This window comes from Thalassophryne amazonica, chromosome 3, assembly GCF_902500255.1.
Source record: "Thalassophryne amazonica chromosome 3, fThaAma1.1, whole genome shotgun sequence".
NCBI lineage: Eukaryota > Metazoa > Chordata > Actinopteri > Batrachoidiformes > Batrachoididae > Thalassophryne > Thalassophryne amazonica.
In genome coordinates, this window is record NC_047105.1 from 128802121 (window position 1) to 128829687 (window position 27567).

General features: G+C 41.2%; 4 long non-coding RNA genes across 4 annotated transcripts in view; 1 reads left to right on the forward strand and 3 right to left on the reverse strand.

Moving 5' to 3' along the window:
* The window catches only part of LOC117507575, a 25429-nt gene extending 16812 nt beyond the window's left edge, over positions 1-8617 (reverse strand). The window contains exons 1-2 of the long non-coding RNA XR_004559759.1: positions 8510-8617; positions 8455-8456 (exon numbers count right to left, since the gene is read on the reverse strand). This is a non-coding gene — a long non-coding RNA (uncharacterized LOC117507575). The remainder of the gene's footprint in view (positions 1-8454; positions 8457-8509) is intronic.
* LOC117507571 lies at positions 3049-3507 on the reverse strand. The gene is made up of 2 exons (XR_004559755.1): positions 3358-3507; positions 3049-3105 (listed from the first exon to the last, which is right to left on the reverse strand). It is a non-coding gene; the product is annotated as an uncharacterized LOC117507571 (long non-coding RNA).
* The window catches only part of LOC117507566, a 23095-nt gene continuing 3969 nt past the window's right edge, over positions 8442-27567 (forward strand). Inside the window, exons 1-2 of the long non-coding RNA XR_004559750.1 lie at positions 8442-8611; positions 15182-15309. This is a non-coding gene — a long non-coding RNA (uncharacterized LOC117507566). The remainder of the gene's footprint in view (positions 8612-15181; positions 15310-27567) is intronic.
* The window catches only part of LOC117507597, a 19404-nt gene continuing 4624 nt past the window's right edge, over positions 12788-27567 (reverse strand). The window contains exons 2-3 of the long non-coding RNA XR_004559782.1: positions 24892-24898; positions 12788-12799 (exon numbers count right to left, since the gene is read on the reverse strand). This is a non-coding gene — a long non-coding RNA (uncharacterized LOC117507597). The remainder of the gene's footprint in view (positions 12800-24891; positions 24899-27567) is intronic.

Genomic DNA, 27567 nt, shown 5'->3' on the forward strand with positions numbered 1-27567 from the left:
GTGATATTATCTTTCAGAAGGGGGAGTTGCTAATGTGTCACTGTGCTCTTGCTAAGGTTATATAAGATTAAGTTTCCATTTCCCAGGAACGGTGTTTACTCTGCTATCATGACTTCTTGTAACTGTCAGCCAGTCTCCACTTCTCTTATCTGCATGAGAAGACACAACAACATGGTGCCATTGCAGTGAGTCAACAGGGTGGATACTGACAAATAGGGCGAACCATCAACCTGTTTTTGTGTGTTCCAGTGTGCCGCTGTGTGTTTGTAGCTCTTTCTGAACCAGTTCCCACGTGAGCTATGTTCACTAAGAGTCCAGATCTGTTATGACTTCGCATTAGACTAATGAAATGGCCTTTTCTGTATTTAAAGCATTGCTTCTGAGCCCTGTGTTCAGGATGGTTCCAACAAAGAGCCGGGTCATTTACACCAGTTAGCATTTTGAAATTGACAAAACATTCAAAAGTGAAAGATTTTTGTTTATTTGTAGATGTTGAATAAAGATTTGGGTTTAGACTGTTTTCAACTGGCATTTTGAATAGTGTTATTTTACCCCCTATACAAAGAGGAAATTATATGAGCGAAGCGGCGCAAAGCTCACTCATGGTACAGGGCGTCCTAAACAGGAAGTGCCAATTTATCAATCACAGTGAAACAGGAACTGTTGAAATGTCAAACACTTCCTGGCATGGGTGGAGCTAGAGCTGAGGCCGGGATTTCTCTGGACTCTCCTGAAATCTGATTGGACACAGGTGATTGACATGTTACAGCACCACACATCTGGTTGAAAGATCTGCATTTTCAAATCAGTGAGTCACATTGACCGCTCAGTTCCTCCTGTCCAGTAGTTTGTGCTGTGTACCACAAAAAGTTCTAATCCACCTTAGTAGAAGAAGAAAAATGTTTGCTTCAGATTTGAACTGAACACATCGTTTGAAATATGGACTTCTAATCACACGACCGTATTTTATGCCAGAAATGAGGTCCAGGTTGTTAAAAGCAGCATTTCTCCTTTAATTTGGGTTGGTTTATGTACACGTTAAAACTAACAGACAACAGCTAGTTCATGTTGGCTTATTATTGCAGCAGATAACTGAAACAATCCTTAAAATGGTGATGCTTCTATCACCATTTTAAGGATTGTTTCAGATTCAGCACAAATACAGCTGGAGCTTGACCTCTGTACAAACTGAAACTGACCTTTGTCACCATTCCTGCTGCTTTTACCTCATAACTCCATAACATTCAGTCACAGTTTATCCAAACTATACCTTTTTGGAATCTTTATTATCAGGCAAATAATGTGGTTTAGTTTTCTATATGATTGGAGCATATTTTAATTTAAACCAGGGGTGGGCAAGTTGTTCCAGAAAGGGCCAAGAGGGGGCAAGTTGTTCCAGAAAGGGCCAAGAGGGTGCAGGTTTTCTTTGCAGAAAACCTGCACGCCTGTCGGTTGCGTCATTCGCCTGTGAGCAGGCTTTGAGTGAGGAGTGGTCCAGCCCCCTTGGCGGATTTTCATTGTCAGGAAATGGCGGAATGATTTGGGCTTTTTTTCCATCAGAATTTTTTCAGAAACTGTTAGAGACTGGCAGCTGGAAACCATTCGAAAAATTTATCTGGCTTTCGGTAAAAATTTTACGGGCTTCACAGAGAATAAGGAGTGTTACTACAGCTTTAAGGACGGCTTTAAGGACACTCGGCATGCCGCGCTCCGTGCCGCCATCGAGAGCCACAAACCACCGGATTATTTCTAAACGGATGGCTCTGTGGATCCAAGACCGTCATGTGCACTTTCTCTGGTTATCACAAGAGCTGGACATTAGCCATTTTCCGGCACATTTCACTTTTAACAAGAGATTTTGTCATGGAAAGCCGAGCGGAGGCTTCGCGTGTCACGACTGATTTGCTGATGGAGCGAGACAAAGGAGCACCTCCGTTTTGGTCTCACAGGACGGCTTTGAGATGGCGTTCAGACAGCTGTCGGTGGATTTTCCATCGAGTGATTTTTTGAGAAATTGTGGATGTGCCTGGACATGCCAGAACATGTCCCGTGAGGCTTCATCACGGCATTGCTGTGCGCCATGCGGCACCGCCGCGACGCGCGGAATTCCTCCACACATCTGTCTCAATGTGCCGAAAAAGTGTCTTTTCACAATTCCTGTGCTAGTCAGACGACGTCCTGGATAAAACACAGCATCCAGTTTGGAAATGAACGGCACATTCCACTGTTACAGGAGTTTTTGTCATGGAAAGAGGAGCGGAGGCTTCGTTGTTAAATTAATTGTATTGTTTCTCTGCAGACATGCAGCCGTTGTTGGTGATTAAAGAAGAAGCTCTCTCTGAACACCAGGAATGGAATCTGAGTGTTGACCAGGAGAACATTAAAGAAGAAGAGAAGCTGTGGATAAGTCAGCAGGGAGAGGAACTTCAGCAGCTGGAGGAGGCAGAGCTCACAAAGTTTGGTTTCACTGTGAAGAGTGAAAGTGATGATGAAAAATCAGAGTCATCACTCCTTCATCAAAGCCAAAGTGATGAGAGCACAGAGGCTGAGCCTGTAGCCAGCACCTCATCTGTACACAGAACACTGACAGCAGAAGCTGATGAAGAGGATGATGGAGGACCACAAAAAGCCAGTAAATCAGGTCCAAACAGTCACTTACAACCAAATACTAGTGGCAAAAGTTCAGACAGTTCTGGAACTGAGACTGATGACAGTTATGACTGGAAACAGACCAGAGAACTACAGTCACATTTTAACTGTCGAAAAAATACCAATATTGCTCATTCAGGCAACACTGATGTGAAACAGTTTAAAGGCTCTAAATATGGAAAAGCATCTGGTCACATGAACAACTTAGAGCAACAAATGGGGAGGGAAGCAAGTGGAAAACCATTTAGCTGTTCTGATCAGACTAAAAGACAGAAACAGAAGGGCACTCTGAACAAACACATTAGAATTCAGACAGGACAAAAAACATTTGTCTGTTGTGAGTGTGGTCGAAGATTTGGACGAAAGAGCACCCTCAAAATACACATGATAATTCATACAGGACAAAAAGCATTTGTCTGTTCTGAGTGTGGTCAAAGATTTGGACAAAAGGGCAACCTGAAAACACACATGATAATTCATACAGGACAAAAAGCCTTTGTCTGTTCTGAGTGTGGTCAAAGATTTGGACAAAAAAGCACTCTGAACACACACATGGTAATTCATACAGGACAAAAAGCATTTGTCTGTTCTGAGTGTGGTCAAAGATTTGGGCGAAAGTGCAGCCTGAACGAACACATGAAAATTCATACAGGTCAAAAAGCATTTGTCTGTTCTGAGTGTGGTCAGAGGTTTGGACGAAAGGGGCACTTGAACACACACATGGTAATTCACACAGGGCAAAAAGCATTTGTCTGTTCTGAGTGTGGTCAAAGATTTGGACAAAAGGGCACCCTAAACTCACACATGATAATTCATACAGGGCAAAAAGCATTTGTCTGCTCTGAGTGTGGTCAAAGATTTGGACGAAACAGCCACCTGAACTCACACATGATAATTCATACAAGAGAGAAAAAGCAACAGTCTCATGCCAGCAACAAAACTTGCAAGACAGACCAGAGAGCAATACAGCAAAAGAGAAGGAAAACATTGAGTGGAAAGATGGAAACAGCACAAAAGAGCCAGATGATTCCAAGAAGAACATCGAAAAGGAATACATTGACAAAGTTGGAACAATGCAGTGGCTAAAAAATGGAGAACTTGGTTTTGATGGAGAAATAATTCTGATTGGAGCACAAGATCAGGGACTTCTAACAAATGGCTTCAAAAAATGGCAGGGATCTCACAAAATGATAAATGCCGATTCTGTCATACAGCTGTTGAGAATGTAAACCATCTAACTTCAGCATGCCAGATCCTCATGGCAGATGGACATTATACATCCAGACACAACAAGATCTGTCAATATCTCCACTGGAAGATATGCAAGGAACTGGAGATGGAAGTCAAAGAACACATCTGGGAGCACGAGCCAGCACCAGTCTCATCCAACGGAAAAGTAACCGTCTTCTATGACAAAGAGATCCCAGCAGGAAGACATATCAAAGGAGGCGCAATCAGACCTGATATTGTCATCTGGAACAAGCAAGAGAAAACAGCCAAAATCATCGATCGACAGTCCCCAATGACTGCGGCCTGAATCGAGCGGAAAGGGGAAAGATCTCAAAATACCAAGACCTGAAAAATGACCTACGAACAACATGGTCATTGAAAGACATCGATATCATCCCAACTGTGGTGGGGGCAACAGGCCTGATGAAGAAGAACCTGAAGAAATACCTTGAGGTAATCCCCGGTCACCCACGCACGCGCACATGAGGTGCAGTTGTCTGCAATTAAGGGAACGATCACCATCTTGAAGAGAGCCCTCAAATACAATGCCAGCTCTGGTTAGGATAACTATAGAGCCTAGGGTGCACCTTTAGACCCCAGGTTTGGGGCCCACTGCATTCTATTAAAAAGACATCAAAGATAAATGAGAAAACAAAGGCAAAAAGCATTTGTCTGTTCTGACTGTGGTCAACGATTTGGACAAAAGGGCACCCTGAACAAACGCATGACAATTCATACAGAAGTGGGTTGGAGTTCCTACTGGACACGAGCCTCGAGTGTCCTCGGCCCCACTGTGAGGGGGTTTGCCATGAGAGATCTTGGTATGAGGATGTTTCAAAAGAAACAAACCCCAGCTAAAAACTCCACAAAGCACCTAGGCACCAGGGTGTGTGAAGAAAGCAATGGTGCAACTTCTCCCAGTGCTGTGGGGAGACATCTCTTCTGTGGCAGCACTCAGCTGGGTCATCCTCCAGATCAGCTCGGTCATTCACCAGATAGTTCTGATCCTGGACCCCAGCAACAACACCATCAAAGGGCTAAAAGAATCCACTGAAAATACATCATTGTAAATTGGTCCATTGGGGAGAAGTAAAAGATCTTTCACTGTTTCACTTACTCAAACATGAGAAGTGGGGCAGGAAATCAAAGGCAGTATTTGAGGAGAGGATAGGTCACCATCTTGAAGAGAGCCCTCGGATACAAAGTCAGTAATGTTTAGGGTACAACTTTAGACCCCATGTCTGGGGCCCACTGCACTCTATTAGAAGGAAATCCAAGGCAAATGAAAGGCAAAAAGGGACTCAGTCAGCTCGTGGAATCAGTCCATGAGTTCTCCAAAGACATTGGTATGGAATTTGGACTGGATAAATGCTCAAAATGCACAATCAAAAAATGTAAAAAGAGAAAACCAGAAAACATATAGTTGGATGAAGGGTGCTACATTGAAGATTTGGCTGAAGACTCCACATACAAATCCTTGGGAATTGAAGAAAATGCTTCAATAGAGCACAAGAAATGACAAAGAAAACAACACAACACAAGAATACCTAAACCACTTCAAAAAAGATCTGACAAACAGAGTTGACACCAAAGAACAAGATCAGAGTCATAAACTGGGGATGTGGACAAGTCTCTGAATGTTGTAATGTCGCAATGTTGAAATTGTAAATTTTGTTGAAAATATGGAATATTTTTCAGTAAAAACTGAAACTTATCCTAATTTTTTCCTTCTTCAGTTCTTGGATTTTGATTATCATGTTTCTGTTTGAGTCATTGAAGCACTGTTCACAATTCTTCCTCTGAAAATATTAAAATTTGAGTTTTGGAAAATGTAGATTTTTTTTATCATGAAAATATTAAAATTCATCAGAACACATTTTCTCCTTCAGTTCTGATTTTAATTCTGATGAGTTTGATTCATCTAACACTGTTCACAGTTCTTCCTTAAAAGTTTGAATTTTTGTCATTAAATACTGTTTGTTTGAAAACAATAAATTCACCCAAAATGTTTATTTTCCTCCAGTTTCTGATACATTTAATTCTGATTGTTTTGTTTGATTCATTAAAGCTCTGTTCTAAATTACAGAATTTTAAATTTGGGCAAAGTACTAACTTTTGGTTATGAAACCTAAAATACACCCAAAGTTGGTTAAGTTTTCAAATTCCCTGAGAGAGAAACCTTCACCAAAACAAGATAACATTGAAGAAAATTTACAGATTGTCATTAAAATTTTGGAGGAGAACCTCAACTTCCAGCAATAATATTTCCAGCAAATTTCTGTTCCCTGATACAGTTGACACACTACTGTCAATATTTCAGCTGGTACTTCAGGTTTCATTCAAAAGTCTAATTTGACAGTAGTGTAAACACTAAAATGACTCTTACAAAATTTACAGCCATTGGTGAAGAATTTTATTGGGGTATGTCATCATTTTCCTCACCTGCATAGTGCGGGGAAATAGTTGGGAGAATAAACCTGGGTGAGCTCTGGTTATTAACTAGAACTGTTTCATGATGTCTGCTGCTGTACCTGTGAGGTCAGAGGTCGATGGTGGAGGTGGAACGAGGAGTGTCTTAAAGGGAAACATTTTTCCTGAATCAGTGGCGTTTCTGATCCTGTCATGACAATTTGACAGCAGCATGCTGGAAAATCAACATGACAGAAGAGACGGACATGAACTGAGGACAACAGGGTGTCCAGATTTACAACGCTGCCGTTCAGCTGCTCTGATCCTTGTCAGTTCTGCATTTTCTGGAGTGTCAAATTGCATTTATTTACTAGTTGGGAGGTTCTGGGACTTAAACTCCAGTGTGACTTATATACTGCTAAATCATAAATTTTTCACATTGAATAAAACTAACCAAGCACATAAAAATAAACCTGTTTTTTGGGGGGCGAAGGGGGTGGTCATGAAGTAACGCCTTTCTGTTATCTACATAAAAGGAAAATGCAAATTGTACAAAATCTATCTGCAGAAGTGTTTGGAAGTCTGTTTATACTCTTGCATTTATAATTGTAAATTTGTTTGTCGGACACAAAAGAGGAGCATTTCACCAACAATATAGGTGTTATCAGGATTTTTTTGAAGAAACCATCAGTTTGACTGACAGCACCAAATTTGGTGTTTATGTTTATGAAACGGCCATGAGGAGGTTTCGGTCCTGTTTAAGGAGAATAATTCTCTGATCATAAAGATCTATAAGCGTATAGTTTAGACTATGACTGAATGTTCTGGAGTTTGGGGTTAAAAATAGAAAAGGTGACAAAGGTCAACTTAAGTACACACAGGGGTCAAAAGTTAAAGTTACTCCAAATTTGTTTAAAAAATGATGCAAATTATTATGATCAATCAAATCATGTTGTAACATCCTTCAGTCTGATTGGGGTATTTTAAAATGTTGACAACGGTGTAACCCTTGGTTGACCTCTGCCTGGCTCCAGCTGTGTTCCTGAACCACTGGGCAAAATGTCACATCGGCCAGAAATGAAATTAATGGTGATGATTTTGTCTGCTGTCGCTCCAAACGTCACTCAGGTATGACAAATACTAGTATGTTGACTTGTGGGGAATCACGGGTTCTAGATGTGGTCATCATTTGTACTATATATGGAGGACAGCTGACTTTTTGTGAAAATCTGTTTATGCTACATTTTATTAAGTGTTGACCATCAAAAAATTTCTTGGCTTTTATGAAAGTCTTTATTGAAGGTTTAATCTGTTTTCAGTTGTGTTCAATTTTCTAAAATGATTTTTTTGTTGTTGTTGTCAGTAAGCTTTTTCTGAAGCTGCTTAACCAGGACAATATTCCATGTAAAGAAATTACAAATAACTGAAGTTGTATTTTGCACTGTGACCATTGTTCACATTTGATCAAATTTATTTATTTTTTCCCACACTGTTGAGACACAATCCTGCTGTTTTGTCCGGATTGTGAACATGTTAATTCTGGGTTTGGAGTCACGTTCAGAAAGGAAAATGTCCAGATCTGAATCTGCTGTCTGGGATGGTCAAGGATGGACAGACTGATGAAATCTGTCAGGGTCTGCGCCAACCTCAAAGGTTTTTATTTTGAAATACATGCTCTTATTGTGGAAGTGCGACATAAACAGGTCGTTTTCAAAAATTACTGATTTCTCAAAAAATATTGTTCCAATCACCTTTCTCTTTTCATGACTTGAATCCTCATGGAAAAAATGCACAAGTCTGCCAAAGGACGAAAGTCTGTTCTTTCTGGATTTCAGTTTGATGCTCCGGATACACGAACACACAGAGGCCACTTCCTATTTATCATGTTGACGTCGACAACATCTCCATAATCTAGTCCAATAGGTGGCGATAATGCACCTAAAACCTGGTTTGCCAAACGTCACAAATATCCAACGAAGAAGCTGTGTTCTGTTGTCGTCCGAGGCTAAAGCTAATTAGCTGGGGACGCTGAAAACGCTTCTCTGAACAGATCAAACTTCATTCTGTGATCCTCGAATATGTTTTTTGAAGAGCTCCAGAAGCACAAGGTCGACAGTAAACCGAAATAAAAGAAGAAAAGACGAAGTTAGCGCGAAAAGGTGGAACAGCTGAGAAGGTTGTTGAAACAGCGGCTAACTGCTGCTAATGTCGGGAAACAAACATCACAGAGCAGCAAGGAAGAACGAGTGGATATAAGAAGAGAAGAAACTAGTCAACGTGCTGGATGCTGTTTTCAAGCCTGAAGTTCGCTGATCCAGAGCAGGTTGTCCACTAAACTTTATTTCAGACCAACTCCACCACATCCAAATGATAGCTGTTAGTTTGTGTTGGAGTTCTTAGAACTCCAACACAAACTAACAGCTAACATCATTCTTATTATAGAGTAAACATCAAATATCAGCAGAAATAAATAAGACAAACTGATGATGTCATTCAAAGCGCATATTAAACAAATATGTAGGACTGCTTTTTTGCATTTACGCAATATCTCTAAAATTAGAAAGGTCTTGTCTCAGAGTGATGCTGAAAAACTAATTCATGCATTTATTTCCTCTAGGCTGGACTATTGTAATTCATTATTATCAGGTTGTCCTAAAAGTTCCCTAAAAAGCCTTCAGTTAATTCAAAATGCTGCAGCTAGAGTACTAACGGGGACTAGAAGGAGAGAGCATATCTCACCCATATTGGCCTCTCTTCATTGGCTTCCTGTTAATTCTAGAATAGAATTTAAAATTCTTCTTCTTACTTATAAGGTTTTGAATAATCAGGTCCCATCTTGTCTTAGGGACCTCGTAGTACCATATCACCCCAATAGAGTGCTTCGCTCTCAGACTGCAGGCTTACTTGTAGTTCCTAGGGTTTGTAAGAGTAGAATGGGAGGCAGAGCCTTCAGCTTTCAGGCTCCTCTCCTGTGGAACCTGCTCCCAATTCAGATCAGGGAGACAGACACCCTCTCTACTTTTAAGATTAGGCTTAAAACTTTCCTTTTTGCTAAAGCTTATAGTTAGGGCTGGATCAGGTGACCCTGAACCATCCCTTAGTTATGCTGCTATAGATGTAGACTGCTGGGGGGTTCCCATGATGCACTGTTTCTTTCTCTTTTGCTCTGTATGCACCACTCTGCATTTAATCATTAGTGATCGATCTCTGCTCCCCTCCACAGCATGTCTTTTTCCTGGTTCTCTCCCTCAGCCCCAACCAGTCCCAGCAGAAGACTGCCCCTCCCTGAGCCTGGTTCTGCTGGAGGTTTCTTCCTGTTAAAAGGGAGTTTTTCCTTCCCACTGTAGCCAAGTGCTTGCTCACAGGGGGTCGTTTTGACCGTTGGGGTTTTACATAATTATTGTATGGCCTTGCCTTACAATATAAGGCGCCTTGGGGCAACTGTTTGTTGTGATTTGGCGCTATATAAAAAAAAATTGATTGATTGGTGATAAATGAAGGACAGTTCAGCTTGCTCATGGGCCAATGAAGCCGATCAGTCGATACTATTGATTACAGTTTTTTTCACATTTTATACACACAAAAATGGAGATCTGAAGCTCGTATATCAACGTCATGACTCCAAACCGCTGAACTTTGAGCACAACACCACGGTTTCAATCAAATCACAAGTTAGAATCAGAAGACTTAATTTATCCTGAAGGAAACTGCTGATGTTCCAACTGCACAGATAAAGAGTTGCAAGTCAAAATGAACAGCAGGAGACTGGATAAGAAAAATAACCATCGTAAGTTCTTTCAGCTTCTCTGTTTTTGCTCAGGGGCACCACAGCGCATCTGATGTGTATCTATCTGCATGTTGATTTGGCACAAGTTTTACACTGGATTCCCTTCCTGATACAATTCCACATGACATGGAGAATGAGCACGTGTGGTCTTGAGTCGACTACCTCCTGGTTTGGAAGCAAGCACACTAACCCCCACGCCGCCCTATAATAAAACATAGGCAGTGGATATTTTGCCAGATACGGCAAACACGCATCTAGTGATATTTGACCGGATCTCCTCACTGATTGGCTAGTTCAAATGACATCATCGTAGACTTTATTTCAATATGGCGGCGCCCTCGGCAAAGTTGAACTGGACGATATTTTGCCGTACGTGGCACAGGCAAAATGGCAGGTTGTGCTGTTTTGCCGGCCATCTAAATTTATTCACAACGGAATGGAACGGCCGCAGTCGGGCGAGAACTTAAAGGTGATCGGAGTTTAAGATCTCCTTATTTCACATTTATGATAGTAGCTTGACATTGGTGATTTTCATTATTGAAAATTGGCATATTTTACCCTTCACTATTTTCAGGGGTGGCTTGATCGAAGGTTTGCAGACATGACACTGACAGAGGAAAAACAGGATAAACACACATGCCGACGTGGGGCTTATTTTTGTTTACCATGGCATTTTGAATGTTATCATGTTAGCTACACAAAATGAGGCCACTTAAGGCCAAATTTAAAAAAAAGAAGTTGTTTATCATCCCCGTCCTACACAGAAAATTACCAAGACTGCAAAAATTATTTCCACTGTGTCCGAAATTATTTCCACTGTGTGGCAAAATGCGCCGGTGGACATAATTTTCGCCACATGGTGGAAATAATTTCGGGTACAGCTATGCCACGTTTTTGAGCTGCTTTTAGCGTCCGAGAATCCTTCCGCCAGTAGGTGATTTTCTGTTCCAATTCAAACAACTTTATGGCACCCAAAATGGCATTTAAGAATGAAAAATGAGCACCAGCATTAAATGCCGAGGGTGCCGCCATGTTGTAATACCTTCTACGATGATGTCATTTGAACTAACCAGTCAGCGAGGAGATCTGGTTAAATATCGCTTGGTGTGTGCTTGCCGTATCTGGCAAAATATCCACTACCAAAAAAATAACCACTCATCACTCACTCATCTTCATCTGCTTTTCCGGGTTTGAGTCGCAGGGCAACAGCTCCAGCAGAGGACCCCAGACTTCCTTTTCCCGTGTCACATTGATCACCTCTGACTGGGGGATCCTGAGGCGTTCTCAGTTCATTGTGGAGATATAATCTCTCCACCTAGTCCTGGGTCTTCCTTGGGGGTCTCTTCCCATATGGACGTGCGTAGAACACCTCCCTTGGGAGGCGCCCAGGAGGCATCCTTACCAGATGCCTGAACCACCTCAGCTGGCTCCTTTCAATGTGAAGGAGCAACGACTCTACTCCAAGCTCCCCACGGTTGACTGAACTTCTCACCCTATCTCTAAGGGAGACACCAGCCACCCTCCTGAGGAAGCCCATTTTGGCTGCTTGTACTCGTGATTGAGTTCTTTCGGTCAAGACCCAACACTCATGACCATAGGTGAGAGTAGGAACGAGTATTGACCAGTAGATTGAGAGCTTCGCCTTTTGGGTCAGCTCCGTTTTCATCACAACAGTACGGTAGAGCGAATGCGATACCGCCCCTGCTGCACCGATTCTCCGGCCAATCTTGCGCTCCATCGTCCCCTCACTTGTGAACAAGACCCCGAGGTACTTGAAGTCCTTCACTTGGAGCAAGGCCGTATTCCCTACCCAGAGTAGGCAATCCATCGGTTTCCTGCTGAGATCTATGGCCTCAGATTTAGAGGTGCTGATCCTCATCCCAGCTGCTTCACACTCGGCTGCGAACCGATCTAGTGAGTGCTGGAGGTCACCGGTCGATGAAGCCAACAGGACCACATCATCTGCAAAAAAGCAGTGATGAGACCCTGAGCCCACCAAACTGGGAACCCTGGACGGATCTCATCAACCCCCGGGGCTTTGCCACTGTGGAGTTGTTTGACTACCTCAGTGACTTCCACCAGGGAAATGGATGAAAATCCTCCATCAGCTTCCAGCTCTGCCCCTACTATAGAGGGTGCTCCGGTCTGATGTAGGAGTTCCTCAAAGTGTTCCTTCCAGCACCGGATTACATCCTCAGTTGAGGTCAACAGAGTCCCATCCTTACTGTAGACAGCTTGGATGGTTCCCCGTTTTACGCTCACGGTCCACCAGAAGCACCTTGGTGCCGACCGAAAAGTCCTTCTCCATGGTTGCTCCGAACTGCTCCCACACCCGCTGCTTTGCCTCCTCCACAGCAGAGGCTGCTGCCCTTCGGGCCTGTTGGTACCTTGCAACTGCCGCTGAAGTCCTCTGAGATAATATATCCTGGAAGGACACCTCCTTCAGTCGGATGGCTTCCCTGACCACCGGTGTCCACCACTGTTGTTTGAGGGTTGCCGCCACTTGAGGAACCTAAGACCGTCAGGCCACAGCTCCCCGCTGCAGCTTCAGCAATGGAAGCTTTGAACATTGCCCATTCTCGTTCAATGCCCCCAACCGCCACAGGGATGCTTGAGAAGCTCTGCCGGAGGTGTGAGTTGAAGAGCTGTCAGACAGTAGGTTCCTTCAGATGTTCCCAGTTCACCCGCACTATCCATTTGGGCTTACCAGGTCTGTCCAAAGTCCTCCCCCACCCTCTGATGCAACTCACCACCAGATGGTGATCAGTTGACCAGCTCTGCCCCTCTCGTCACCCGAGTGTCCAGAACATGCGGCCTCAAATCAGATGATACGATCACAAAATTGATCATTGATCCTCAGCCTAGGGTGCTCTGGTACCATGTACACTTATGAGCATCCTTATGTTTCAAACATGGTGTTTGTTATGGACAGTCCATGACTAGCACAGAAGTCCAATAACAAAACGACCATTCGGGTTTAGATCAGGGAGGCTGTTCCTCCCAATCACACCTCTCCACGTATCTCTGTCATTGCCCACATGTGTGTTGAAGTCCCCCAGCAGAACAACGGAGTCCCCCACTGGAGCCCCATATAGGACTCCATTCAGGGACTCCAAGAAGACCGAATACTCCAAAATGCTGTTTGCTGCGCATGCACAAACAACAGTCAGACTTTTCCCCCCTAACCCCCTAGACGCAGGGAGGCGAACCTCTCGTCTACTGGAGTAAACTCCAACGTAGGTGAGCCAGCCGGGGACTCGTGAGTATCACCATACCTGCCCGGCGCCTCACCCCCTGGGCAACTCCAGAGTGATGAGCTGACATTGAGAACAGGGAGGAGACAACTGTTATGTTAATGAGTGTCAGAGGGAGGAGTTAAAGAGTCTAATGGCTAATTTTGAGGGTACATCGCCCACCGCTAGGTTACATGACATCATCAGTTGTCTTTGTCATTGCTCGGTGTGAGCAATAGATGTGATTGGCTGTTGCATTTTATTGCTGTAGGATTTTTCTGTGAGCTTCGGCTGTTTTTCTGCTCCTGAATTTTACTGTGCTGTTCAGTGTCCTGTACTGCATGTTCATCTATCTCTGCCAGATTTATATCAGGGGAGTCCCCCTGATGTTTGGCACAAGATCAGAGCTTCAGAGTGTTTTTTTTTTTTGTTTTTTTTTTTTCTCATCTGTGACACTGGTACCAAGTCATTGTTAAATTACAAAATGCTTTGGGAGTGTATTTACTACAACATGAAAAATTATTTGAATCAGATTTTTCAATCTGATATTTTCTTCAGGCTTCAGTGTAATTAGTGTCACAGTAAAAATCAAAATTGATCAACATGAGGGGACTACATTATTTTATTATATGGATGCGATACTACGTGCGCTCTGATTGGCTGATTAACGGTCGGATATTTTCTCATAATCAGTCCGAACACTTTCTTTACAAACTAGGAAGCTAAAAACACAATTACAAAAACCAATTTGGATGTGAACATACTCTATAAATATCTAAACACATCGGAAAAACACACAGTGAAAGCTTACCAGCTCGACCTTGACCATCTGTTAGCAAGTTCCTGCTCTGTTCTGGTGTTCTGTCGGGACACCGGCCATCAGCTCAGAGGTGAGTTGAGGAGAGCCACTGCTCGCTCGGCTTCAGAGCTCTGAAGTGAGCAGACGAGGTGAATCCTGTTTTTTTTTGTGTTTTTTGTTTTTTGTGGAGGTGAACTTAACTTCTGCTGCTCACGGCTCGGAGGTGAAGCGAATGGCTTCTCTTCCGCTCTGACTATGAGCTCTGTCTACGAGCTGTCGGCAGCTTTCATATTCGGGTGTTCGTGTGTTTTTATATATATATATATATATATATATATATATATATATATTATATATATACACACACACATTCGGTGTTTTTCGCATGGACCTCGCTTGCACCCGGCCCGTACCTACACCTCAGTCTGATATTTCTCCATACAGACCTCGCAGTAGGTTAATAATGCTTTAATTTACAGATATATTTGTCATATGGCCCAAACCGAGTGTTCAACAAACCTGGAAAATTAAATTCACTCAACAAGGCTGCAAGTTTGATCATTGTGGCAAGGAAACATATGAAGTATGTGTAAATTAAACTAAAAAGACAAAGATTTATATTAAAATTAAAGTTATAAATTTGTCACAATATTGGCAAATGTCCCATTGTAAATTAAATTGTCCCAAAACCTTTCCACAAAATGGGGACCATGTCTACTTGTCCTCTTTTTTTCTGATCACTGACATGTAAGTTAAGAACACTTTATTTTATCTTTTCACTATCTCAGTTTAATTTAAAGAAACATCTTATGGCCATTCATATCACCTCTCTCTTTCTAATCAGCTGGTTGCAGCAGGTACGTAAGGAAAACGTGCATGTCTGGTGATCTCTGGGATCAGGGTTGGTGTCTCCTGCTTTAGGATGTCTTTCCCACCACAGGGACATTTCGGTGTTGTCTCGCACTTGTGATTGGTCAGCCTGGGCAGCAGAGCAGCAGCAGATGATTAAATTGACCTGTTTTTAGTCTTCCCTCCACTTGGTCGTTGACTCTCTCTTTCTTTTGTGTTTTAAAGTCTTTCTGCAAACATGTCTGAAGTCCAGCAGCTGAGGGACATGTTGAAACTACAGCAAACACCTGCTGATGGAATGATCACAAACCAGGAAGAAGAAAAGTGTCATTTAAAAGAAGAGAACAAAAGATGTAAAGGGCTGGATGCTGTTTTTAATCTGCCAAATCTCTTCTACAGAACAGGTTTGTTCACTCAGCTTTGTTTGTATTACTGTACTTTAGAACATGTGGTTGTAAGTAGGGATGCACCAATCCGCATTTTTTTCACTTCTGATCCAATCCCGATACCTGAATTTGGATATCTGCAGATACAGATACTGTTCCAGTACCAGAGCTCTGTTTGCATTATTATTATATTATTGCTTTAATATTATAATATTTGTATTCCCAGTTATACAGCTTCATGAAGTGTTTAGAGGAGGATTTTCTTAAAAAAGAGACCTGAAAGTTCAGCTTCAATTTGCCAGAAGGTGCATCTAAGATGCAAGCCTAGATTTGATGTTTTCGTGAAAAAATTAAGCACTTTTTAAAAAATTTTTTATAGTGTTATTTTTTAGACTTAAAACAGAAAACATAGTGCTCTCCCTCCGTCTGTCCCTCTCTCTCTGTCTCTCTCTCCGTCTCTCTCTCCTTCTCAATTTTCAATTTCAATGGAACTTTATTGACATGGGAAACATGTTTACATTGTCAGTGCAAGTGTTATAGAGTAAAAAATTTTAAATTAAGTCCTCTCTCTCCCTCTGTCTCTCTCTCAATTCGATTTCAGTTGAAACATACATTTCCATTGTCAAAGCAAGTCTTAGAGTAAAAAAATTAAAGTTAAAAATTAAGCCCTCTCTCTTGCTTGCTGTTTTCGTGGTAAGAGCAAATTTGGAACTTCTTGGAAACACGAAGCCTTTCAACAGTAAAATAAACTGTAAATTTCTAATTGTATCATCAGCTACGCTGTATGTGAGGAACTCTGGAAAACTCCTTGTAAATTATCCATAATGCTACACTCAGAAAATCCTCTGCTAAACTTCAAACTTCTCATTAGATTTTCAGCGATTCTTTTTCCCTCCACCATTCAGCCGACTCCTATTTATTAATATTGCCTCCATTTTCCATAAAGCATTTGGAACAGTTTGACCACCCTGCTGCAGGTTCACAACAAAATACCACGGATGTATCACACGCGCAGTACATATTGTGTGCAACACATGCACATGGAAATGGCGCGCACATTTTGTGACGTCACATAAGTGCGAGCCGCTCCGTGTGTGTATGTGTGTTAGGAAAAGGAGGGGGACCTGTCCGCGGTGCTGACCTGTAGACTCTGCTCTCCCAACTTGCTTTGACATTTTTTTTTCTCCTTTTACCTCTGTTTTGTAACAACCTCCATAATCTTATCTTTTCACCTTGCAGCTGTGAGTGAGTGTGGCTGTTTAAAACAAAACTGGAGCCACGGAAGGACCAGTGTCACAGACCAATTGGTCCGCTTTGCCTCCAGTGTGCATTGTCATTTGGGACCACTGCAGCTTGTTTGAGAGGGACTCTACCACCCAAAGTGATTAAATGGATTAATGGTTTCCAGAGAGGGATCGACCAAGCCAGACAGGGAGAGAGAGGCAGTGAGGAGGTCAAGGGTGTGGTGGTGGTGGGGGGAATCTCCAATCCAGGAAGTGTCATGTATTCAGTTAATGGGTATGATGTCATTGACATCCAGCAGTGGGACACGGCAGGTTCTCAGTTGTGCGAACCACAGCACACGCCTGCCACGCCCACGTGTGTGTGTGTGTGTGTGTGTGTGTGTTGTGTGTGTGTTGTGTGTGTGTGTGTGTGTGTGTGTGTGTGGTGTGTGTGTGTGTGTGTGAGAGTGAGATGCACCAATCCACATTTTTCAGTTCCGATACGATACTATTCCAATACCAGGGCTCTGTTTGTTTTAATATTACAAGGTCTATTAGAAAAGTATTGGCCCTTTTTATTTTTTTTTCAAAAACCTGATGGATTTGAATCACATGTGCTTGCATGAGCAAACCTTGAACCTTCGTGTGCATGCGGGAACTTTTTCACGCCTGTTGATTGCCATTTTCTGGTAAGCAGCCTTTGTGTGAGGTGTGTGTCGTGCACTCTGCGTTTTTCATTCCAAGGAAAAAGACGGAACGACTGGAGCAGCGCTGCATCAAATTTTGCCAGAAACTGGGCGACAGCCAGGTGGAAACCATTCGGATGATTCAGATGGCTTTCGGTGACTTTTCACTCGTGTGACTATCCGAGAATTGTGGAAGAAGTGTGCATGTCATAGCATGTCCTGTGAGACTTCAACACCAAGGCGCTTTTGCTCCACCGTTGGCAGCTTCGTGCCGAAGCCATTGGCATGATTTTCACCGCCACTCTTTTCATGGCCAAATCTTCTGTCACAGTGGAATGTGCCAAAGAAGTGCAGATGTCCACCTCTTCCGCAATTTCTCGGACAGTCACACGACGATCCCGCATCACCACAGCGTTCACTTTGGAAATGATCTGGTCGTTTCAGCATGTTGATGGCCGACCGAGCGTGGCTCGCTCTCCACCGTTGTGCGGACGTCTTTAAACCGGTTGTACCACTCCTTAATCTGTGTGATGCCCATGGGATCGTCACCGAAAGCCGTCTGAATCATCCAAATGGTTTCCACCTGGCTGTCGCCCAGTTTTTGGCAAAATTTGATGCGGCGCTGCTCCAGTCGTTCCGTCTTTTTCCTTGGAATGAAAAAACGCCAAGCTCACGACACACACCTCACACAAAGGCTGCTTACCAGAAAATGATGCAATCGACAGGCGTGAAAAAGTTCACGCATGCGCACAAAGGTTCAAGGTTTGCTCATGCAAGCACACGTGATTCAAATATCAGGTTTTTGCAAAAAATAAAAAGGTCCGATACTTTTCTAACAGACCTCGTATTGTTGATTTTATATGAGGGTTTTCTTAAAAAGAATATCTGAAAGTTCCGGTACACTTTTCCAGAATGTTTATCTAAGATGAAAGCCTAGATTTGATGTTTGGTGAAAGAATTAAGTACTTTTATTTATTTATTTTTTATAGATTTTTGTATATGTTTACATTGTCAAAACAAGTGTTGAGTAAAATTTTAAGTCCTCTGTCTCCCTTTGTCTGTCTGTTTCTGTCTCTCTCCTCAATTTTCAATTTCATTTGAGCTTTATTGATATGGGAAACATATGTTTACATTGTCAAAGCAAGTGTTAAGAGGAAAAGTTCAAAATTTAGTCCTCTGACTCCTCCCTCTTTCTCTGTCTGTCTCTCTCTCCTTGAATGATGAATGGTTTATTCGGACCACAGAACATACACAACAAAGAAAAGATAAGATAATTTGCACACAACTTAAAAATACAATCTGCCATAAGCCTACATCATTCACAAAATATACAGCTCAATACTGTGACAATTTACATTTCTGGATTATACATCCAGTTTAATCTAGTTCAAAAAGGAGTGGGAGGAAGTAAAAAAAACTTTTTTGTTCCCACTCCCTTTTTCAACCTCTTTCACTTCAGCTTAAAGGACACAATCCAAATTCTACTGAACAATTTACATTTACAATATAGCAACACATAGAGCACAAAACTCATCTTTCTTCATCAGACACATATGTAGAGAACATCATTTCTTTATAATGATAATTAAACTGATTAATATTTGGACATCGTTTGAATTCCTCCGTCAGTTTATTGCATATTTTAGGGCCACAAATGGAGACACAGAAACCTTTCCTGGTCGTCCGAGCGCCAGCAATTTTAAAATGACACAAGCCCCTGAGATTATATTTTCTGTCTCTCTCAATGAAAAATTCTTATTTTTCACTTTTATATTAATTGAACAGTCTTAAATGCAATCATATTGTGGAGTTTTAATCTTATACTGTAGATTTAATCAACAGTGGGTTGGTGTGGTCTTGATAACCTGCATTGTGAATTGTTCTTAATGCTCTTTTTTTGTTTTTTGAAGAATTAATAATGGTTGCAATGTAGTTTTATAATTGTTTCCCAAAACTTCAGCACAGTCAGTCAGGTGGGGTGCAACCAATGAACAATACAGAGTATGTAGTGCTTTGTAATTGAGAACATGCTTTGCGTTGTTTAATACTGCAATACATTTTGATACTTTCTTTTGAATATGTTGAATATGAGCTTTCCAATTAATTCTTTCATCAATAATCACACCTAAAAACTTATTCTCTTTGACATGTTCTATGTTTACCCCTTGTATATTTAACAGAATTTGTATGTCTTTTTTTATAATTTTCTAATAACATTGTTTTAGTTTTAGACAAATTTAGTGATAATTTATTAATATCAAACCATCTCTTTAACTCATCTCTTTCACTTCCTAAATCAGATAATTGTTGCAAATTTCCTCTTGAACAAAACAGATTTGTATCATCTGCAAAAAGAACTGCTTTAAATAAATCCAAAACTTTGCATAAATCATTGATGTACAAAATAAATAATTTTGGCCCACAAATGATGTCCAGATATGAAGAACAGCAGTCCCTGAGTTGAACAGAAATAAAATGTTAGTTTTTGTCAGAAACTTCCTTTCAGACATTATTATTGGCATGAATGTCTTTCCATACCTATGAGCTGAGCTCTTACAGAGGTCAGGTTTATAAAGAATGCAAGACGTCTCATTTTGGAAGGAAAAAATGTTTTAGTCGATTGTAGTTTATTGTCTGTATTGCAAGGTTTGTAAGAGGTGTCATTTTATTTAAAGTGGCGATTAGTTTTGAAGTTATTAATTCCGAGCAGACTCTCAGCAGAGAGCCACGCAGCATTTGAAGCTGTGACAGAATGGAGAACGAGTCTCGTTTCTCGACTGCAACAAGACCAGAGTTCCAGTTAATGCCTTTAATCCACACAAAAGTGACTCATGATATTTTAATGGCTTTCAGAGGGGTTAAGAAGCAGACTTACCTCTTCTGAAGAGCAGCGAATAAAAGAGCCACGAGCCATTGAATCGAAGCATTGCTTCAATTTATGCTTCAAACTGGAGTCGCACTGCAGAAACGGTTGATTACAGACGCTGTATTAAAAATTGTAACGGTCCAAAATGATAGCGTAACGGGCCGTAACGCAAGTTTGCGCTAGCTAGAACCCTGGATAATATCATAAAATGCATTAAAATTATAATCCTGCAAAGTAATCCCCATTTTTACTAAATATACCTATAATCTGAATACGCCTTTTTTCTGTAACTGTAGCGGAATACAGTTACCTTTTTTTTGTATCCTAATTACGTAACGCCGTTACATGTATTCTGTTACTCCCCAAGCCTGTTCATAGATAATATAAAGAAGTCCTTGGATAGGGGTGAGGTGGTAGGAGCTGTGTTTCTCGATCTTAAAAAAGCTTTTGAAACAGTCAGCCATAGCCTTCTTTTAGCCAAAATGCCTTTATTTAACATCTCCCCTGAGGCAGTGCGGTGGTTTACCTCGTTTCTTCAGGATCGGGAACAGTGTGTGAAAGTGGCCCAGGAAAAGTCGTCTCTCATAAACATCTCGATGGGCATAACTCAGGGCTCCATACTGGGACCATTGCTGTTTGGTCTCTTCATAAATGATCTGCCTTTGATTTGTTGTGGTGTCCACTATCAACTTTATGCAGATGATGCTGTTTTTTATGGTCCCGCAAAGACACCAGAGCAAGCTGCAGCAGTTTTATCTGCATACATGGCTAAGGTTAGTCTGTGGCTTTTCAAAAATGAATGGTTCCTAATCTCACTAAAACAGTTGACGTGTTTTTCCATCAAAACACAAAATTTAGAACTGAATTTTCAAATACTTTTGCAAAATAATAAAATATAATGGGTAAATGAAACTAAATATTTAGGTTTAGTTCTTGATTCACAACTAAAATTTGATGGACACATAAAGAAGATATCGAAAACAATACAAAGAAACCTAAAATTTTAAACTTATCAGACATTACATTCCAAACCAGGCGGCCCTGCTGTACATGCATGGGATAATATTTTCACATATATCCTACCGCATGACAGCATGGGCCCAGGCAGTCCCCTTAGCTACAAAGTGCATTGGTTCACTTTATAATCAAGCTATGAAAATTATGGACAGAAAACCTATCCGTTTTCACCACTGTCAAATTCTCAACAAGTATAATTTCTTAAGTTTTGATAGTTTTCAGTAATTTGTGGCTTTCTCAAATTATTTTTTAAATGTTACCATAATTTGGTTCCAGAATCACTCAGTACAGTTGGCTAGACCAAGCAGCAGGACAACAGAGGCAGCTTAAACCACACTGTATAATCCCCAAGTGTAGAACATCATTTGGACAGTCAGCCTTTTCTTATAAAGCCTGTAAAACTCTGGAACTCATTGCCACAGAAATGAAGTCCATCAGTGAGTTTAAATTGTTCTTATCCAAACTTAAATCTTGACTTAAAATAACCAAAACTGCACCCATGTATGAGAGTGTGAATGAATGAGATGGGTAAGTGATGAATTTTTGAACTGTTTTTGACTGCTATTTATAGATGAAATGTTTTCATGTAAATGAATTTGTATTTTAGATAATGTCTTGTTGGTATAGAAAAGCTCAACCAGGGATGGGAGTTGAAAACTAGCAGTAGCTATACTCTGTGTGCATCGCATCAGCTGCAAACTTGTTTGTAACTATGTTTGATTGCATTGTCCCTGTCAAATAAAATATAAAAAAAACACGTAATTGGAAACAGGTGAGTCTCATGACTGGGTACAAAAGAGCATCCCCAAAAGGCTCAGCCGTTCACAAGCACAGATGGGGCGAGGATCATCACTTTGTGAACAACCTGCGTGAAAAATAGTCCAGCAGTTTAAAACCAATGTTTCTCAATGTTCAATTGCAAGGAATTTAGGGATTCCATCATCTACAGTCCATAATATAATCAAAGATTCAGAGAATCTGGAGAACTTTCTCCATGTACAGTGGGGCCAACACGTATTTAGTCAGTCCCTGACTGTGCAAGTTCTCCTACTTAGAAAGATGAGAGAGGTCTGTAATTTTCATCATAGGTACACTTCAACTATGAGAGACAAATGAAAAAAAAATCCAAGAAATCACATTGTAGGATTTTTAAAGAATTATTTGTAAATTGGGTGGAAAATAAGTATTTGGTCAATAACAAAAGTTCAGCTCAATACTTTGTAACATAATATTGTTGGCAATGACAGAGCTCAAACATTTCCTGTAAGTCGTTCACCAGGTTGCACACAATGTAGCTGGTATTTTGGCCCATTCCTCCATGCAGGTCTCCTCTAGAGAAGTGATGTTTTGGGGCTGTCACTGGGCAACACGGACTTTTAATTCCCTCCACAAATTTTTCTATGGGGTTGAGGTCTGGAGACTGGCTAGGCCACTCCAGGACCTTGAAATTCTTTTTACGGAGCCACTCCTTCATTGCACGAGCATTGTGTTTGGGATCATTGTCATGCTGGAAGACCCAGCCATGTTGCATCTTCAATGCTCTCACTGATGGAAGTAGGTTTTGGCTTAAATAGAGCCCAACCGATATGGATTTTTTGAGGCTGATGGCGATAACGATATTTGGATGAAAAAAATGCCGATAATCGATAAATCGGCTGATTTGCCGATAGCGATAAATCAGTCGATATTATTATTATTATTATTATTTTTTTTAATAAATAAATGTTCTTTTTGGACCCTTAAAAGGTATGAGCTAAAAGCTGAAGCTTTGTCCTCATTGATTAACATTATAACAGAGAAGACTTTTGAAGTTCAAAAAATGCAATTGGAGCAGTTAGGGGGCTATTCAAACGGGCCAGCTAGTAAGATATCACTCCTGAAAACGATCTTTGCCATATCATGTGAGGTAAATCTGCCATATGATTGGATTTTCGAAAACCATATGACAGAGAACCAATTCTGATTGGACACTCACATTGCGCACGTTATCACACATCTTCTATGAGGAGTACCAAGATGGCGATGGTGGATCGAAAGTCCGCGGAGTTAACTTTTCAGCCAAAAAAAGTTTCTATCTCATATCATTAAAAAGTTATTTACAGTTTAGTAAAGCTTGGTCCCAGCCGTCGTATACGACGGTGTCGACCCCAGAGCTTTAATGGCTAATGGCAGTAATTCCCAGAACCCTTCCGGATGACCAGTGAATCTGAACGTTTTTCTTTGCTAATAAAATTTAACTATTAGAGAAGAAATTACTCATAACCATCCCAAGACGTATCGTTATCTTTGGCTGCTTTCAGTGATGCCGGTATTTGGTTAGACTCTTTCTCTGATTGTTCTGAGTTATTTTCATGAGTTACTTCATCCAAACCATCAACATGTCTATTAGACCCCATTCTACCAGGCTGCTCAAGGAAGCCCTACCATTATTTAATGCTTCGATCTTAATATGATCAATCTATCTTTGTTAGTTGGCTATGTACCACAGGCTTTTAAGGTGGCAGTAATTAAACCATTACTTAAAAGCCATCACTTGACCCAGCTATCTTAGCTAATTATAGGCCAATATCCAACCTTCCTTTTCTCTCAAAAATTCTTGAAAGGGTAGTTGTAAAACAGCTAACTGATCATCTGCAGAGGAATGGTCTATTTGAAGAGTTTCAGTCAGGTTTTAGAATTCATCATAGTACAGAAACAGCATTAGTGAAGGTTACAAATGATCTTCTTATGGCCTCAGACAGTGGACTCATCTCTGTGCTTGTTCTGTTAGACCTCAGTGCTGCTTTTGATACTGTTGACCATAAAATTTTATTACAGAGATTAGAGCATGCCATAGGTATTAAAGGCACTGCGCTGCGGTGGTTTGAATCATATTTATCTAATAGATTACAATTTGTTCATGTAAATGGGGAATCTTCTTCACAGACTAAGGTTAATTATGGAGTTCCACAAGGTTCTGTGCTAGGACCAATTTTCATTGTTACGCAGATGATACCCAGCTTTATCTATCCATGAAGCCAGAGGACACACACCAATTAGCTAAACTGCAGGATTGTCTTACAGACATAAAGACATGGATGACCTCTAATTTCCTGCTTTTAAACTCAGATAAAACTGAAGTTATTGTACTTGGCCCCACAAATCTTAGAAACATGGTGTCTAACCAGATCCTTACTCTGGATGGCATTACCCTGACCTTTAGTAATACTGTGAGAAATCTTGGAGTCATTTTTGATCAGGATATGTCATTCAATGCGCATATTAAGCAAATATGTAGGACTGCTTTTTTGCATTTACGCAATATCTCTAAAATTAGAAAGGTCTTGTCTCAGAGTGATGCTGAAAAAGTAATTCATGCATTTATTTCCTCTAGGCTGGACTATTGTAATTCATTATCAGGTTGTCCTAAAAGTTCCCTGAAAAGCCTTCAGTTAATTCAAAATGCTGCAGCTAGAGTACTAACGGGGACTAGAAGGAGAGAGCATATCTCACCCATATTGGCCTCTCTTCATTGGCTTCCTGTTAATTCTAGAATAGAATTTAAAATTCTTCTTCTTACTTATAAGGTTTTGAATAATCAGGTCCCATCTTATCTTAGGGACCTCATAGTACCATATCACCCCAATAGAGCGCTTCGCTCTCAGACTGCAGGCTTACTTGTAGTTCCTAGGGTTTGTAAGAGTAGAATGGGAGGCAGAGCCTTCAGCTTTCAGGCTCCTCTCCTGTGGAACCAGCTCCCAATTCGGATCAGGGAGACAGACACCCTCTCTACTTTTAAGATTAGGCTTAAAACTTTCCTTTTTGCTAAAGCTTATAGTTAGGGCTGGATCAGGTGACCCTGAACCATCCCTTAGTTTTGCTGCTATAGACTTTGACTGCTGGGGGGTTCCCATGATGCACTGAGTGTTTCTTTCTCTTTTTGCTCTGTATGCACCACTCTGCATTTAATCATTAGTGATTGATCTCTGCTCCCCTCCACAGCATGTCTTTTTCCTGGTTCTCTCCCTCAGCCCCAACCAGTCCCAGCAGAAGACTGCCCCTCCCTGAGCCTGGTTCTGCTGGAGGTTTCTTCCTGTTAAAAGGGAGTTTTTCCTTCCCACTGTCGCCAAGTGCTTGCTCACAGGGGGTCGTTTTGACCGTTGGGGTTTTACGTAATTATTGTATGGCCTTGCCTTACAATATAAAGCGCCTTGGGGCAACTGTTGTTGTGATTTGGCGCTATATAAATAAAAATTGATTGATTGATTGAACCTTTTAGCAGTAAACGAAAGTTTTTCATGCTAGAAATAAGGTCTACACAACATGGGCTTATTAAAAAGCGTGACCGACGCAATGAAGCACATTTGACACATTACTACATAAACTGAGTTAATCAAACTGAGTTGAACTGAAACGGGAGAAATGTGGGGTGAATGTAATCGCAGAGTTATTACAAACAACATTCTTATAAACTTACTTGTATGCTTTTGTCAGCTGATCAGTGCAGTGTGACGGCGAACTACGTGGGCTGGTGATGAACACATTTAAGCAGGGGTGTAAGCAGCTCTCAGTTGAATGGAGTCAGAGCTCCATCTACTGGACAAACGGTGCAAGGACATTTTACATTGCCAACACAAACATTATTTCAGTAACTGTTCTGTTTTTGAGAAATTATCGGCATTTTATCGGCAAAATTTTGGCTGATAGTGAGTACTATGAAAAGGGCTTATATCGGCCTGACCGATCTCACGATACATGGCCACGTTTATTCTTTCCTTAACACAGATCAGTTGCCTGTCCCCTTTGCAGAAAAACAGCCTCAAAGCATGATGTTCCTACCCCCATGCTTCACAGTAGATATGGTGTTCTTGGGATGCAACTCAGTATTCTTGTTTCTCCAAACATGACTAGTTGAGTTTTTACTAAAAACTTCTATTTTGTTTCATCTGACCACATGATATTCTCCCAATCCTCTTCTGGATCATCCATATGCTCTCTGGCAAACTTCAGATGGGCCTGGACATGTACTGGCTTAATCAGGGAGACACACCTGGCACTGCAGGATTTGAGTCCCTCACTGCATAGTGTGTAGCCTTTGTTCCTTTGGTCCCAGCTCTCTGCAGGTCCCTCCATGTAGTTCTGGGATTTTTTGCTCACCGTTCTCATGATCATTTTGACCCCACAGGATGACATCTTGCGTGGAGCCCCAGATCGAGGGAGATTATCAATGGTGTTGTATGTCTAACAATTGCTCCCACAGTTGATTTATTCACACCAACCTGCTTGCCGATTGTAGATTCACTCTTCCCAACCTGGTGCAAGTCTACAATGTTCTTTCTGGTGTCCTTCGACAACTCTTTGGTCTTGGCCATGGCTGAGTTTGGAGTCTGACTGTTTGAGGCTGTGGATAGATGTCTTTTATACAGATAACGAGTTCCAACAGATGTCATTAATACAGGTAACAGGTGAAGGACAGAAGAGCTTCTTAAATAAGTAGTTACAGGTCTGTGAGAGCCAGAAATCTTGCTTGTTTGTGGGTGACCAAATACTTATTTTCCACCACAATTTACCAATTAATTCTTTAAAAATCCTACAGTGTGATTTCCTGGATTTTTTTTTTTTTTTCCTCATTTTGTCTCACATAGTTGAAGTTTACCTATGATGAAAATTACAGACCTCTCTCATCTTTCTAAGTAGGAGAACTTGCACAATCAGGGACTGACTAAATAATTTTTTACCCCACTGTAAGTGGCAAGGCCGAAAGCCAACATTGAATGCCCATGACCTTTGATCCCGCAAGGAAAGGTACATCCAGGTTTTGGAGCAATACATGCTGCCATCCAAGCAACGTCTTGTTCAGGGACGTCCCTGCTTATTTCAGCAAGACAATCCAAGCCACATTCTTCACGTGTTGCAACAGCGTGGCTTCAGAGTAAAAGAGTGTGGGTACTAGATTGGCCTGCCTGCAGTTCAGACCTGTTGCCCATTGAAAATGTGTGGCGCATTATGAAGCACAAAATACGACAACTGAGACCCTGGACTGTTGAACAACTGAAGTTGCACATCAAGCAAGAATGGGAAACAATTCCACCTACAAAGCTTCAACAATTAATGTCCTCAGTTCCCAAACGCTTATTGAGTTTCGTTCGAAGGAAAGGTGATGTAACACAGTGGTAAACATACCACTGTCCCAGCTTTTTTGAAATGTGTTGCAGGCATCCATTTCAAAATGAGCAAATATTTGCACAGTTTATTAGTTTGAGTGTTAAATATCTCGTCTTTGTGGTGTATTCAATTGAATATAGGTTGAAGAGGATTTGCAAGTCATTGTGCTCTGTTTTTATTTACATTTTACACAACGCCCCAATTTCATTGGAATTGGGGTTGTATTATAATAGGGACTGAACAAGCTAGGTGGCAGGCAAGACCATACTGTGCTTCTGGTTATAGTTTT